Source organism: Myxine glutinosa, chromosome 5, assembly GCF_964187855.1.
Source record: "Myxine glutinosa chromosome 5, kmMyxGlut1.1, whole genome shotgun sequence".
NCBI classification, from domain to species: Eukaryota; Metazoa; Chordata; class Myxini; order Myxiniformes; family Myxinidae; genus Myxine; species Myxine glutinosa.
In genome coordinates this window covers 200665635-200680261 of record NC_136265.1, presented here as the reverse complement: position 1 = coordinate 200680261, position 14627 = coordinate 200665635, and the positions used below count along the sequence as shown (strand labels likewise).

General features: G+C 49.3%; 1 protein-coding gene across 1 annotated transcript in view; it reads left to right on the top strand.

The window, feature by feature from the left end:
• LOC137426497 (cysteine-rich protein 2) overlaps positions 1-14627 on the top strand; it is a 65453-nt gene that overhangs the window by 592 nt on the left and 50234 nt on the right. The gene's annotated exons all lie outside the window — the stretch shown is intronic.

The window sequence follows — 14627 nt, the reverse complement described above, 5'->3', positions numbered from 1 at the left end:
AACGACAGGTCGGTCTCTGCTGGCACTCCTTTCAAATTCGATGGATATTGTAACGATTCCTGTTCCTGGCGAAGCCGCAGAGCGGGAATTTTTCTGGGAAGTTTTTTTGCTCGGGTTTAACGATGACGTCATCGTCGTGGCATCGCGAGGCAGGTGATTGGGGACGGCGACAACGGGACATTTCGTTCTGGGTAATTTAAGATATAATCTGCTGAAAACATTCGACTAAAAACGACCGATCTTTGGAGGGACGGTGCAGCATCATGGAGCATGCCGTCCCCATGGGAGACGTTAAAGCCAGCCGTGGGTCATCTTGGTCATGTTTGGAATACGATGGAGTTTTTTTGGGGGATCAGCACTTGCCATTGCTTTTTGCATCCCACTGATAGTGATAGGCCGGATCTGGATTCGGACCTCAACCAAAATCTAATCGGCTTCTTCTTGTCACCTCACCAGCTCATCCACCAAGTTTTGGCATAATCCGTCCACAACTTTTGAAATACCAACTTTTTGAAATATATATATATATATATCGTTTTTTGGCCCTTTCTCTCAATGGCGAAGAATCACTTTTAAAAAATTTTCATCCCAGTATCTGGATTCGGATCTTCACCAAAATTTCATCAATTTGTCCTTGCCACACACCCAACCTGTCCACCAAGTTTCGTCCAAATCCGTCAATAGCTTTTTGAGATATCATGCTCACAGACCGACAGAGGTGAAGACCTCCGTCCACCTGGTCGAGTTAATATAAGTTTAAGTCACGATTTGTGTCTGAACTGGTAACGTTCTTTGAGAATTTTAAGATTTATCTGGGATGGCACGGTATCCCTGGTAAGGTTTGGTTCCTGACACAATGGGATCTGGCTGAAAATATTGTCCTGGTGCTAGCCGATGATGTCGCATTATCGCGTGCCACCATCAATGTGGGAACTTTAAGCTGGCTGTCTTTTGTTAATTTTTTTGTCTTTTAGCTGTCTTTTTTAAGCTGGCTGGCTCAATTTTGCCAGCACTTGCTTTGAGCTTGTCACCTTCTGAAGGAGCAGGTGTGTGTGTGTGTGTGTGTGTGTGTGTGTGTGTGTGTGTGTGTGTGTGTGTGTGTGTGTGTGTGTGTGTGTGTGTGTGTGTGTGTGTGTGTGTGTGTGTGTGTGTGTGTGTGTGTGTGTGTGTGTCGTTGCCTTTGCTAAATTCCTGCCTTGATCGATTGGAGGCATTGCATGGCTGTGCTCCTTGAAGTGATGCAAGCGCTGTCTGTGTTCTGACTATGCAGGAAAAATGATGATTGAGGCCATACTCAATCATCATCATCATTATGCTGGGTTATCAGGAGTCTAGATCCTAAACCAGAGCTGCATTTGAGAGTGGAACCATTATGCTAAATCCAGTCATGTGTACATTATACAGCATCAGAATGCTGGCTTGGATCGTTTGAGGTGTCAGTAGGTCACTGATGCAATGCCTCCATATTTGCAATGCCTCCATACTGATGCAATGCCCATAGTCTAGGTAGTTTGCCATCACATCCTAAGCAGTAGGAGTCATGGCAGGAATTGGGAATTTTGCCAATGTGCATACACACAATGGCCTGTTCTTTGCGAAGGAGAACATTGGAATCTTTGATTGTTCAACAACAATAGATGCAAACAGGCGGATCGTCCAGTCTAACCTCAACCTGAGGGACGATGCATTTCTTGAAGCAAAGCTCTGCCTGGTGGAGCACCAATCCGATTGTTTTTAATCCCATTGGAAATCAAACCCAGACTTAACAGCTCAAAGGTGAGTCTGCTACCTCTGAGCAATTCTGTAGTAACAGGATTTTTAAAAAAACAATAAGGCTTATTTGTGCCTTCTGATCTATACTTTGTAAACCCCATTGTTTTATTTTGCAGAAAATTATTTTAATGTTAAAGGACATCATAATTCTCGATTGGTATACAGATTGAAATATTGTAGTTATCCTTGCTCGTAGGTGGTCCCATTTTGGAAAATCTTGTTACAATCATTGTGGAAGTTGTTCTATGAGCGAGTTGTTGCCGTGTCAGTTAGGGTGAGTGTCAGGCGATATGGCATTTTGGGAGTGGCACCATGGCCATGCGATCTCGCATTTAAATATCATATGCCAGTGGCTAATATTCTTTGCACTCTTTTCCTCACTGTCTTATACTGAAGATGTGTTCCTGTGAGCATGAATGGTCATACAGTATATTTTCAATACATTAAGGGATTTATGAGGTCTGACAATAAAGTTCCAGGACTGATGTTGTTTCTCGACAGGTGGCAGCACTGGCTTGGCTTTTGTAATTGGATGTACATGGTAATCTTCATGGCAGTACTGTGTTAGCCGTTGTATTGATCGGTTGTGTTTTGTAGCCGTGCTGGAGTTTTGTCAAAATTTAGTGTTGCAATTGTGTTCTGAAGATGAACGACATTTATGGAGAGAATCGTCATGAATTTTTAGGTAAAACGAAACGGAAGTGGCACAGGCATTTTTGACAAGTTGAAGATTGTGTACGAGGAAGATGCAATATCAAGATCATATTGGTTTGAGTGGGCCATGAAGTTTGCGGAAGGGAGAATAAACGTGAATGACGACTCGTGGTCAGGACGCCCATCCATTGCCAAAAAGTCTGAAAATGTTGAAAGGGTGAGAATTTTGGTGTGATCTGACCGAGGTCTGAAACTCCAATGAAAGGAAGTCATTTTGCATCAACAGAAGAGACCCAGAGAGCTTCTTTTTTTTTTTCTTTTTTTTTGGTATACAAGATCGAGGCTCGTGAAAGAGCTAACATTAATCGCACAAAAAGTCAAACCGACAGACAAAACACAAAAAACAAGGGGAGCGGCAAACAAGATGGGGAGAGAGGGGGAAGGACACAAACAACATTTGAGAGCAGGGACATCAGGAGAAATGTGGGAGGGGGAGGGCTTGGGGGGGAGGTGGGAGAGGTATAAAACATATGAACACTGCAAGGGCTCTGGGGTGAATTAGCGGGGGTAGAAAAGATCAAGGTTTTGGATGGGGGAAGATAAGAGATGGTGGTGAACAGCTGTTTTAATGACCTGGAGGGAGGAGTGGGATTGAAGGGAGTGGGGGAGTTTGTTCCAGAGGCGTGAGAAAAGGGGAATGAAAGAGTGAAGGTGAGCAGAGAGCCTAGATTTTGGCAGTTTAACCATAAGAGGGTTGCAGGCAGATTTTGTGCGACCTGAAGGAATATTGGGGGGACAGAGCACAGAGAGAGCTGGGGGAGCAAGGCTGGAGAGGAGTCGGTAGAAGACAGAAAGACCACCAACCTGCGGTGAGTGAGTGAAAGGCTCTTGGAGTTAACTTCATCGCAGGAGATTCCAATGGTTGAAAGCTTTGGCCTCAACAGCGTGAAGCCGAGCTAGGTGTGAGGCAGGAGCACCAGCCCAGAGGGGGGAACAGTATTCCATTGAGCTGCGGATGAAAGCCTTGTATGTGGTGAGGAGCTCAGGTGTGCCAAGGAAGGACTTCGCACGACGGAGGATGCCCACTGCCCAGTCGGCGACTGGCTTTGGAGGCCAGCTTGGAAATGTGGTTTTCCCAAGAAAGATCATGGCAGAGAGTGAGACCCAAAAGCTTGAGCGACAGAACTTATTGGAGAGGATTGTTGAGAAAGTAGATGGGAGGGTTTTCCAGTCGGTCCTTTCGGAGAGACATTGTAAGAGTGTGAGATTTGTCAGGATTGAAAGACATGTTCCACTTGTTTGACCAGTCTGTGATTTTGTCCAGGTCTGCAGAGAGTGAGGAGGCTGCAGACTGCCGATCTGAGGGATGAGGAATGGAGCGGCAGATAGTGGAGTCATCAGCAAAGAGATAGAGAGGATTTTCCAGAGAGTCGGAGAGATCATTGATGAAGACCAGAAATAGCACAGGGCCCAGAACACTACCTTGGGGAACTCCAGCCTTGGGGAGCTTGGGGAGCTGTGACCTCCAGCCTTGGGGAGCTGTGAACAATGAGCTAAATGGCCTTTCAGACAACGACTTATTAGGGTACATTTGCAGCATAGCAGCGATATTCACAAGCGTGTATCGACTCCCAGGGAGATTACTTTGAAGGTGACCACAAATGTGATTGGTACGTTTACAAAAAAAAATTGTATTGCTTTAATCCTGGAACTTTTTTGGCGGACCTCAAACTGTATTTCTGTGCTTTGGTGGCTGTGTACATTTGGAAAGCAATGTGTGTCCAACATTTTCAGCCATGCCCTGAATCCTAAAGGCCATATTGAAATTTCTCGACCAATTGTTAAACATATTGGTGTCTCCACAGCATGAACACCACACCATTTGACAATAAAATTCCAATGATCCTGCAGCTCACTAGACATTGGCCATTTAACTTGATCGCCTATTTTTTTATCAACATTCCATGCTTGATATGTGAGCAAAACCTGAAAAGACTTCTCATTTGATCCCACGGTGATCCACTTTTAAAATCCACTTGTTGCCTAATAGGTTGTTTAGCAATTGCTGGGGTGAGACTCAATCTGTGCCTTGCTTCCTAGTCAAGTTAGGGGGTTTAACATATATATATATATATATATATATATATGTATATATATATATATATATATATATATATATATATATATATATTGTTACAGATCGCGGTTTAGATGTTATGATGACCGAGCGGTGGTGTATTACCGCGACCTAACAGGATCCCCGATTCACCCAGACGTTGGCCGAATCGCGCTACAGCTAGTCAATAGGGAAAAGACAAAGGCGACACGGATGTGAAGAAGAAGAAGAAGACAAAAAGGTTGGAAATACTACTGAATTTATTTACTATTTACACACATAAGCAAAAAGGAGCAATCAAGTTTATTTACAACACATAAGACGCAGGTGACACAGTGCAAATACTAGCTTATCTACAGACTTAACTTATTCCCAGGACAGAACAAACAGAACAAACTCACGTCCACAAGAAGGGTGGAAAGGCAGGAGGTGGATGGCTGGAGGGAGAGGGAGGTCCAAGGGGGTCCCGCAGCACAACCGGCGCGTTTAGCAGCCGCCGTTCAGGCCAGGCCCCACGGTGCTGTTTTGGCTGCTGTGTACGTCGCGTGCTTTGCCAGGCCTTGTCCGACTCGTCTGGTCCAAACCCTCAACTCTTTCTTGGTTCACTCACTCCTCACCACCGACTCCTCACCGCAACCAACTGACCACCGACTCCACTGACTGACTCTTCACGACTCTCTCTTGACGACCAACTCCCTCTGGCAACCGACTCAGACCAACTCACTACTCACTTCCGTTTGCGCCTTTTATAGCGCCTCCAGCGATTACGCCGCCGGCGTTTTGGACACGCCCATCGGGGTGCTCACCTCGGCCCTGGTTGGTCGCGCGACCCTCGGGCTCCGCCCTGGATGACGACGGGCGGGCACGCCCCTCCTCCCCTCTATGACGAGGTGGAGACACGCCTTTCTTCTCCGACTCAAGCACATGGTCAATGGCGGTTATTGGAGGGGAGGTGATTGGGAATCGAGGGCTCAGCAATGACGAGAGGGGATGTAATATGGAAATGGAGGTTTTGGGGATGGGAAGGAAAGGGAGATTTTGGGGATGGGAAGGAAAGGGGATCTATTCTCTTTCACTGGTGCAATGGAGTACTTCAATTAATGGGAGACACAGCCTTACCCTAAAACACAGAATAAGAGATAACTATCAACAGGGGTATTCTATTACTTGGCTGATGTGTATGCTCGTGGACTAATTATGGGATGCCCTTTCACCTTTACACAGCTCCGGAGGTAGGGGGGCGCAGAATAACCAATAATAATAATAGTACAGCACACAATCAAAAAAATATACAGTCCTCATCTCCGCAACAATATATATATATATATATATATATATATATATATACATATATATATATATATACATATATATATATATATATATATATATATACATATATATATATATACATATTGTTACAGACACGACTTTGATGTTAAAGTGGGCCGAGCGGAATGGCCGTCGTGTCCGCACAAATTACCCGACTATACTCGACGTTGACGAAGTCGCGCGATGCTGGCTCAATAAGAAAAAGAAGACACCCGGCTGGACTACAATAACACAATACGACACCAGGGGTTCAGTTCTCAAGACCTCCGGAGGAGGTTATATTAAGGCGGAAGGTTAGATTACAACTACAAGAGGGACAGCATAGAAAGACAAGCACTTAGACACAATCTTATATTATTCCCAACAGACGACAGATAAACGGGACAAAATGCTGACTCACACGGGGATTGATGGCAAGGAAAGGCAGGTAGCGATGGCTCCAGGTGCACCTGTGCTCAAAGGTTAGAATCGACCCGGTCCGGTCCAGAGATGCGGGGAGGTCGCAGCGCTCGGATGGCGTCTTGTCTGCTCAAGCTGGGGGCGCATCTGACTCAGCGCTCGCAGGTGGCTTTCCTTCTCCAAGCTGGGTGCGCATCTCTCGTCACATCCGGCGCGTGGCCGCGTATATCCGGCGGGGAGTGACACGCCCTCGGCTCGTTAGCTCCGCCTCGTGGAATCGGCACGTTGCTTCTCATTGGGTGCGTGCGGGGGGGTTTACCAGGCTCCGCCCTTGACGAGGAGCTGACAAGGAGCCCCTTCGTGGTAACCCCGTGGAGCGCATGGTCTGGAGCTAATCGAGCCGGTGTGAGGACGCATCCTCCCCCGCTCCGCCGCCATCTCCTCTGTTGTTGTTGTAATTGTTGGGGAAGAAGATGGAAGGAGGTATGGGAAAGGTCCTAAACTCACTACTGATGCCATATAATCACATTCTGGTGCAACGAAGAGTCATAATTAATGGAGACGAGGCCTTAACTGACATAGAATAAGAATAACTAGGAAGATGTCCGAAAGTTGTCTACGTGTGGTGCGGTGGACCTGGGCACGACATTTAATGGGGGAATAAGGGGAAGGTCGGCTCTACTGATTGTTATTTACATGCAATGGGACTAGGGAATGGGGGATTGGGGAAAGTTGGGGAGTATTGGAGAAAATAGGGGAATATTTACAAGCGGATATGGAGGCCAAATTCCATATTCGCAACATTGCACCCTTCTCTACCCTCGGGGCGTCCCGACCCGATAAATTTTTACCTACTTTAGTGTGGCACGCAATGTAGTTCCCTCTACTATTAACTCTACCCTGAGTGCGACAGTTTTACAGATATTCACAAATGAGTAAATATGTCCCCCTGCGACGTTGCACCCTTCTCCTCACAGAAACACACCCACAGGATAACCGAATCCGGAAAGAATTCTCAAACTAAACATACAGCCGGTAGGGAGCATTATTTACAAGATTACGCTGATATCTACACTACGATCCAGGACCTGTCTTTGGAGGAACACATGCAGATGTTATGCATAGAGAGAGAGCGCGCTTGCCAACATCGATACACCAACCCACGAGTGCTCTGTGGCCGACGGCCTTTAATAACGTGCAGAGCACCCTTTCCCAGCATCAAAAGCACCACCCCACCACACAGTCAGCACCATCCGGTGCAGTCACCATTGTTCATTGGAATAAAAATAAATTCGACAACCCCTAACCCTGCAGGTGTCTCTTGCTCTTCTTGTGGTGCACTTGGTGGTGTTAACTATTAGTGGTTCACCTGTATGGCATAGGTGCCACGTTGATCCATAGGTCCATCCCCGGGTGGTGCTTGGCCGCAAACGAACTGCGGTCCATTGTGGGTGGCCACAAACATTGCGGTCCATATGGTGTATCGATCCCGGCAGCAAACAGCGAAAGTGCAGGCCCACAACTGCGCAGCCAGCACCTCTCTCTCCTCTCTCTCTACCCCAAAGCCAGATCCTCGGAGGTGGGAGACAAAAGAAGAAACAAGTGAGTAAGGTGGTAAGGGCGCAAAAGTGCACGCAATGTAAGGTGATGCACACTGGGGGCACATGGGAACCAGGTGAGACAGGTACGTTCCTATCGTACGCCCCCCCCCCCCCACCAGGTAACCTACATGGCCCCTCCCTTACCCCTTACTGTATCCACACAACACAACACTACCCATAAACATCTACTTTACAAATCAACAAACATCCCTACTGTCTTCCCCGTTCCTCCCATATACCAAATTCGTCTTCTCTCCCTCCTAACCAATCAAATTTGCCATTTTCAACTCTCATCAAAATTTGCCATCACCAATTCATCATCAGTCCCTCCTAGGGAGGGAGAGATGGAATCACCCCAATGTCTCATCCACGTCGTGATGCGTCTCACAAATCCAACAGCAATTCTCATTTCTGCAACACAAACAAAGAAAACACAGGTGTGGAGTCATCATCATCACCACAGGTAAGTGGCTGCGTATGGTGCGACAGGTTCATCAATCCTAACTATTTCCTAAATGACTTTAACAACTTTACACTACCCGGGGTCTTTCTCCGGCCAAACCATTGGCCCTCTTACACTATGGGTTCTAAAAACCAATTCCCATTGGCCAAACTGTGGTGCTCTTCAATTTGGGGTCTCACTCCCCCGATTCATCTCCCGGTGCCCTCGTACAATTTCTGGGCTGCGGCGTGTACCTCTCCCAGTGGGTCTACCCACCTGCACACCTCCACCACTGCAGTTGCCTCCGAGCTTACCTGCTCCTTACCCTAACCTAACTACCAGGGGAAGGCCCTCTGGCTCTCTCCCCACTCCGTGCCCTCTCTGGCACTGGGCTGCCCGATCCACACCCGGGATCCTCAGGCACCCACTCACAACTACCGGCTCCCAGAGCCCACCTGCGGCCTCACCTGGCCGACATCCTCACAGTGGTGGAGTGCCCAACCAACTACACACACTAACAGGCTACACGCCCAGCCATTTCCACAACACTAATGCACCCATTCACAACACCATTCTGCAACCGCACCACAAATGCCAATATCCAACCACAATTTACCTGCACCCTCTACCTAACACTTACACTACCCGCCCCGGGTGCTCGTGAAAGGGGTCCACTCTTCCCCCATCCACACCTTCGCACCATGCACACCACTCCGTACCACTCACTCCAACTCTCTCCACACACCTGTACCTGCACACCTGTGCTCTCACACCTGGTGCCACCTGCACCCTTCTCTCCCCAAGCGCATTCGCGCTGATCCACACACTCACTACTCATACACTGCTCCACACACCTGTCCAGTTGCACACCTGTGCAATCACACCTGTTCAATTCTCACAAACACGGCATCATCTCAGCTAACTACTCCCTTCTGAAACTTGCGCTTCCCAGTCGTCCCTTTAAACTATTGCGCTCCCACGTCATTATCATCCATACTAATCTACCTGCGTCCCCACTACAGGTATCAGTCACTAACTAATCTTAACGTTACCTAATGTCATCTTCTAGATCCCTACACACAATATCCTAACCCACCCGGGCTAGTTTTCACTGCCATACACCCCATATACTATTGCTCCTTTGCCCCACTTGTGAGGGATGGATGGTGGATTTGCCATCCCACCACATCGGGGGTCTCTCACTACCAATTTCGCACATCAAATTGCAACAAATTAAAAATTTGCCAATCACTGCCCATCATCTGCCAATCACTACTGCCAATCCCTTGCCAATCATCAAATTTTGTTTTTCTCTGATTTTGGGTCCAAAACACTAACCTCATCACCCAGTCGACTCACTAATACCTCTCGGTGCGCCAATCCCTGTCCAAAGCCCGGTTTCGTAAAGCCAAGCAATGGATGCTGGTTGTTTTGTGCCAGCGGCTGGATGCGTCCAGCACTCGGTGCAGGGAAGGAGGTTTACCCGGGCCGAGATCCCACGCACCATCTCGGCACGGAGCCATCCAATGTCCCGATCTCGACCTGCCGGCACGTCTCAACAAAACGTGGTCGCCATAACGACCCTTCCTATCGGGCTGCCAGCTCCGCCTAGTGGAGCCTGGACGCGGCCGTTCAAAGCGAGGCCCGGCACGCACCGAGGGCCTGCTTCGGCTAAAAGTCGCTCTAACCTCTAACCCGTGTAACGTCGATGCTTCACCTGGACGCTTACACCCCGCAGCCCGTTCCTTGCTCACACATCCAGCTGTGCCCATGCTCCTCGTACCCTTCCTTCCACACCCAGGTACACCCATTCCACTCACAGCCTTGGTCACACACCTGACCACCGAACACTTTGGCACACATCCGTTGGTAGCACACCACACCAACACACCTCTTCGCGCCCCCTCCTCTGTCACCTCCTCTGTGACAATCACAGGTGTGCCCTCATTCGCACACCCAACCACGTGCCTCACCACCAACTCCAGCGTGCATTCCCACTCACGCTCTACCATTCCAGGTGTGCATCCTTCCATCCCAGGTGTACATCCTCGCTCACCTGTCACAACTAACTCACGCTCCATGTCACTCTCACTACTTTCACCTCCACTCGTGACAACGCACTCACCCTTACTCTTGACAGCACACTCTTTCCCCATGCACCTGCCCGTCACACACCTTTCTCGCGCACACTCTCCCGTTACACCCTCTGTAACACTCACCACAGGTGGACACTCTTCCTTACTTCTGACAGCGCACTCTTTCCTCATGCACCTGTCGGTCACACACCTTTCTCGCGCACACTCTCCCGTTACACCCTCTGTAACACTCACCACAGGTGGACACTCTTCCTTACTTCTGACAGCGCACTCTTTCCTCATGCACCTGTCCGTCACACACCTTTCTCGCGCACACTCCTGCGCACACTCTCCCGTCACACCCTCTGTAACACTCACCACACCACGCTTCCATGTGCTCCCTCGCACACGCGCTACGACCGACTCATTCTCGCCAACACCCTCACTCCTGGGCACACACTTTTTCCTCACACACCCCAGAGTCGGACTTTCTCGCACACCTCCTCTTTCGCACACCAGACCTGTCACACACCTCACCAACGGCCTTTCACGAACACCCGGATCCAAACCAATCCCCAAGCTTCTTAAATCCCCTGGCGCATCATACGCATGACCATATTGGTCACCACTTACACCGGGTCCTCTTCCTCTTCGCTTCTCCTCCATCACCTGCGAATCCCTCATCCGGTTAATGAGCACATCATCACGATCCAAACACAGACTTTGGACCAATTCTTTTACTTCCTCCTTTATCTCTTTGTTATCCTCTCTCCGTCGCTTCTTAATTTCGCTCACCCCTTCTTCCACTTCTTCTAATTTCTGCTTCACCTCTTTTATGTCCCGGTACGTCTCCTCAAGCTCATCCTCTAAGGCTACCTTGACCGTTTCCATGTGCGTCCTCACCTGCCGGTCCGTCGTCTCCATACCCTCTATCACCTCGTCCAGCCTCGTTGTCAGTCCCTCACGTACCATCTGACATTCCCTCTTTGTCGCTATCAAGTCGTTTTTTATGTCGTTTTGTGTCGCTTTTAATCCTCCTAATACCGCAGTGTTCCTTTGAACCTGCTCCTTTACTTCTTTTTGTCCCTCCGTCAGCTGTTCCACCTCCTGCGTCAGGACCTCTATGCCCCCTTGTAACTTTACAGTCCCCTTTCTCACCTCCTTCTCCATGTGCTCCTTACAGTGCCTCACCTCCTCGCGCACTCCTCCGACCTCCTCACTCACTCCTCTTCTGATCTCTTCTCCCATCACTTGCATCTCCTGCCCAGATGCCACCCTCATCTGCTCCATTTCCTCCCTGTGAGCATCCAGTTTGGTTTCTACCCCCATTCTGACCCCCTCTATCTGCTGCTCCATTTGTTTAACTTCCCTTTCCGCTTGGTCCCTCATGTCCCTCAATTTGCCTTCCATACTGTTTTCTAACCCCTCTAACCCATTTTTCACTCCCTCTATCTGATTCTCCTGGGCAGCCATTCTATTTTCTACCCCCATTAACCCATTTTTCACTTCTTTTATCCCGTTGTCTAACCCCTCAAAATTATTGTCTATCTTCCCAAATTTCTTGTCTAACTCCTCAAAATTATTGTCTAACCCCTCACTGGTACCCCTCGCTTCGTCCCTCATTACCCCCATTTGCTCACTCTGAGCCCTCGCTTCGTCCCTCATTACCCCCATTTGGCCCTCCAATCGCTCACTATCAACCCTCATTTGCTCACTCTGAGCATCCATCCGGTTCCCCAATTGGTTACTCTGCAGTTTGAGGGACGCCTGCATTTGCGCCATAAATTGCTCCATGAGGACCTGCATCTGGGCCATCCCTCCCACTTGTGCAGCGGGTGCGGCCGCCGTAGCTATGTGCGAGGCGCCATTTCGCGCGTCTGCTACCCCCGCTGTTTCGCTCTCCTCATGTCCCTCATGTCCCTCAATTTGGTCCTGGACCGACCCTGCTTCACTCTCCCCTACCGGACCCCAGCCGTCTTGATCCGCCATAGCGCGACTTGCAAAATTCGAGTTTCGTAAAACAAATCCAAATTTTTTTTTTTTTTTCGTTATAATTTCGTCGAGCGCAGTAACCGCGGGACCGCGCTCCGAATCGATTCGGTCGAGCGCCGTACGCGCTCCGGCTCGATTTTCCCTCCCAAAATTTGGGCCTAACTAATTTAGTCCCGGGTTCGAATTCCACTCCTCGACACCAATTGTTACAGACACGACTTTGATGTTAAAGTGGGCCGAGCGGAATGGCCGTCGTGTCCGCACAAATTACCCGACTATACTCGACGTTGACGAAGTCGCGCGATGCTGGCTCAATAAGAAAAAGAAGACACCCGGCTGGACTACAATAACACAATACGACACCAGGGGTTCAGTTCTCAAGACCTCCGGAGGAGGTTATATTAAGGCGGAAGGTTAGATTACAACTACAAGAGGGACAGCATAGAAAGACAAGCACTTAGACACAATCTTATATTATTCCCAACAGACGACAGATAAACGGGACAAAATGCTGACTCACACGGGGATTGATGGCAAGGAAAGGCAGGTAGCGATGGCTCCAGGTGCACCTGTGCTCAAAGGTTAGAATCGACCCGGTCCGGTCCAGAGATGCGGGGAGGTCGCAGCGCTCGGATGGCGTCTTGTCTGCTCAAGCTGGGGGCGCATCTGACTCAGCGCTCGCAGGTGGCTTTCCTTCTCCAAGCTGGGTGCGCATCTCTCGTCACATCCGGCGCGTGGCCGCGTATATCCGGCGGGGAGTGACACGCCCTCGGCTCGTTAGCTCCGCCTCGTGGAATCGGCACGTTGCTTCTCATTGGGTGCGTGCGGGGGGGTTTACCAGGCTCCGCCCTTGACGAGGAGCTGACAAGGAGCCCCTTCGTGGTAACCCCGTGGAGCGCATGGTCTGGAGCTAATCGAGCCGGTGTGAGGACGCATCCTCCCCCGCTCCGCCGCCATCTCCTCTGTTGTTGTTGTAATTGTTGGGGAAGAAGATGGAAGGAGGTATGGGAAAGGTCCTAAACTCACTACTGATGCCATATAATCACATTCTGGTGCAACGAAGAGTCATAATTAATGGAGACGAGGCCTTAACTGACATAGAATAAGAATAACTAGGAAGATGTCCGAAAGTTGTCTACGTGTGGTGCGGTGGACCTGGGCACGACATTTAATGGGGGAATAAGGGGAAGGTCGGCTCTACTGATTGTTATTTACATGCAATGGGACTAGGGAATGGGGGATTGGGGAAAGTTGGGGAGTATTGGAGAAAATAGGGGAATATTTACAAGCGGATATGGAGGCCAAATTCCATATTCGCAACAATATATATATATATTTGTGGTTTTAGAGCCCACACTTTTAGAGCCAGGAAGAAGGTGTGGCCACGTCATCCAGCCGTCAAAGGCGTGGCTGGTAAGTCCTCACCAGCCAACCAGGGCTGAGGTAACATCACCAACAGGCGTGGCTTTGGGGCCCGCGGTGTGATCGCGCGGAGAGATATAAAAAGCGAGCGCAAAGCCTTTTCACAGAATTTGAGGGGAGAGCGCTGGTTGTACGAGACATGTTGGAGGCGCGCGCGCGTTGTGAGAGGACTCTTTGGGAAATGCGCATTGAACAGGACAGAAGAAGAAGGGTGCGCTTGATTAAGAGAACATTGGAGAGAGGGCGTTTGGCACGAGCGTGCATTTATTACGTACGCCATAGGACACCAGCTTCCCCGTGCCTCCCCCCGTTATGTAAGGTCCGGTCACGTTCAACCATACGCGGAGCTGCCTGCGGCCTGGACCCCATCGCCGGACCCTCTACAATCCAGCTACAATCTCCGTGTGAGTGTCTACGTTTGTCCGGGGTATTAGAATAAGACTGTTTTAAGACTGCCCTGTGTTCTGCTTCTTCCTCTTCCTATCTTGTACACCCTTTCGTCTCCTCTTCTTCTTGTAAATTGTAATAAACCCATCTTTGTTCTTCCTACTTTCTTGGTTTCCTCTTGTCCGATCGCATCCGTCCTTTCTATCATTGGGTAAACGTGGCACGATTGAAACCGCTAGAATCGGGTTTAGTCCCTGTTAACGGCCCGAATCGTGCTCGTTATCCGCTCGGTGTTTCCACCAATAGCCGTGGTTTGGGCGGGAGTTATTTCCCTGCTTTACGGTCGGGTTAGTAATTAGGTACTTGGGACTAAATTGACCAATCACCCTACCTAATACTGACCGGAAGGAGCTTATAACTTCCAGGACTCGGGT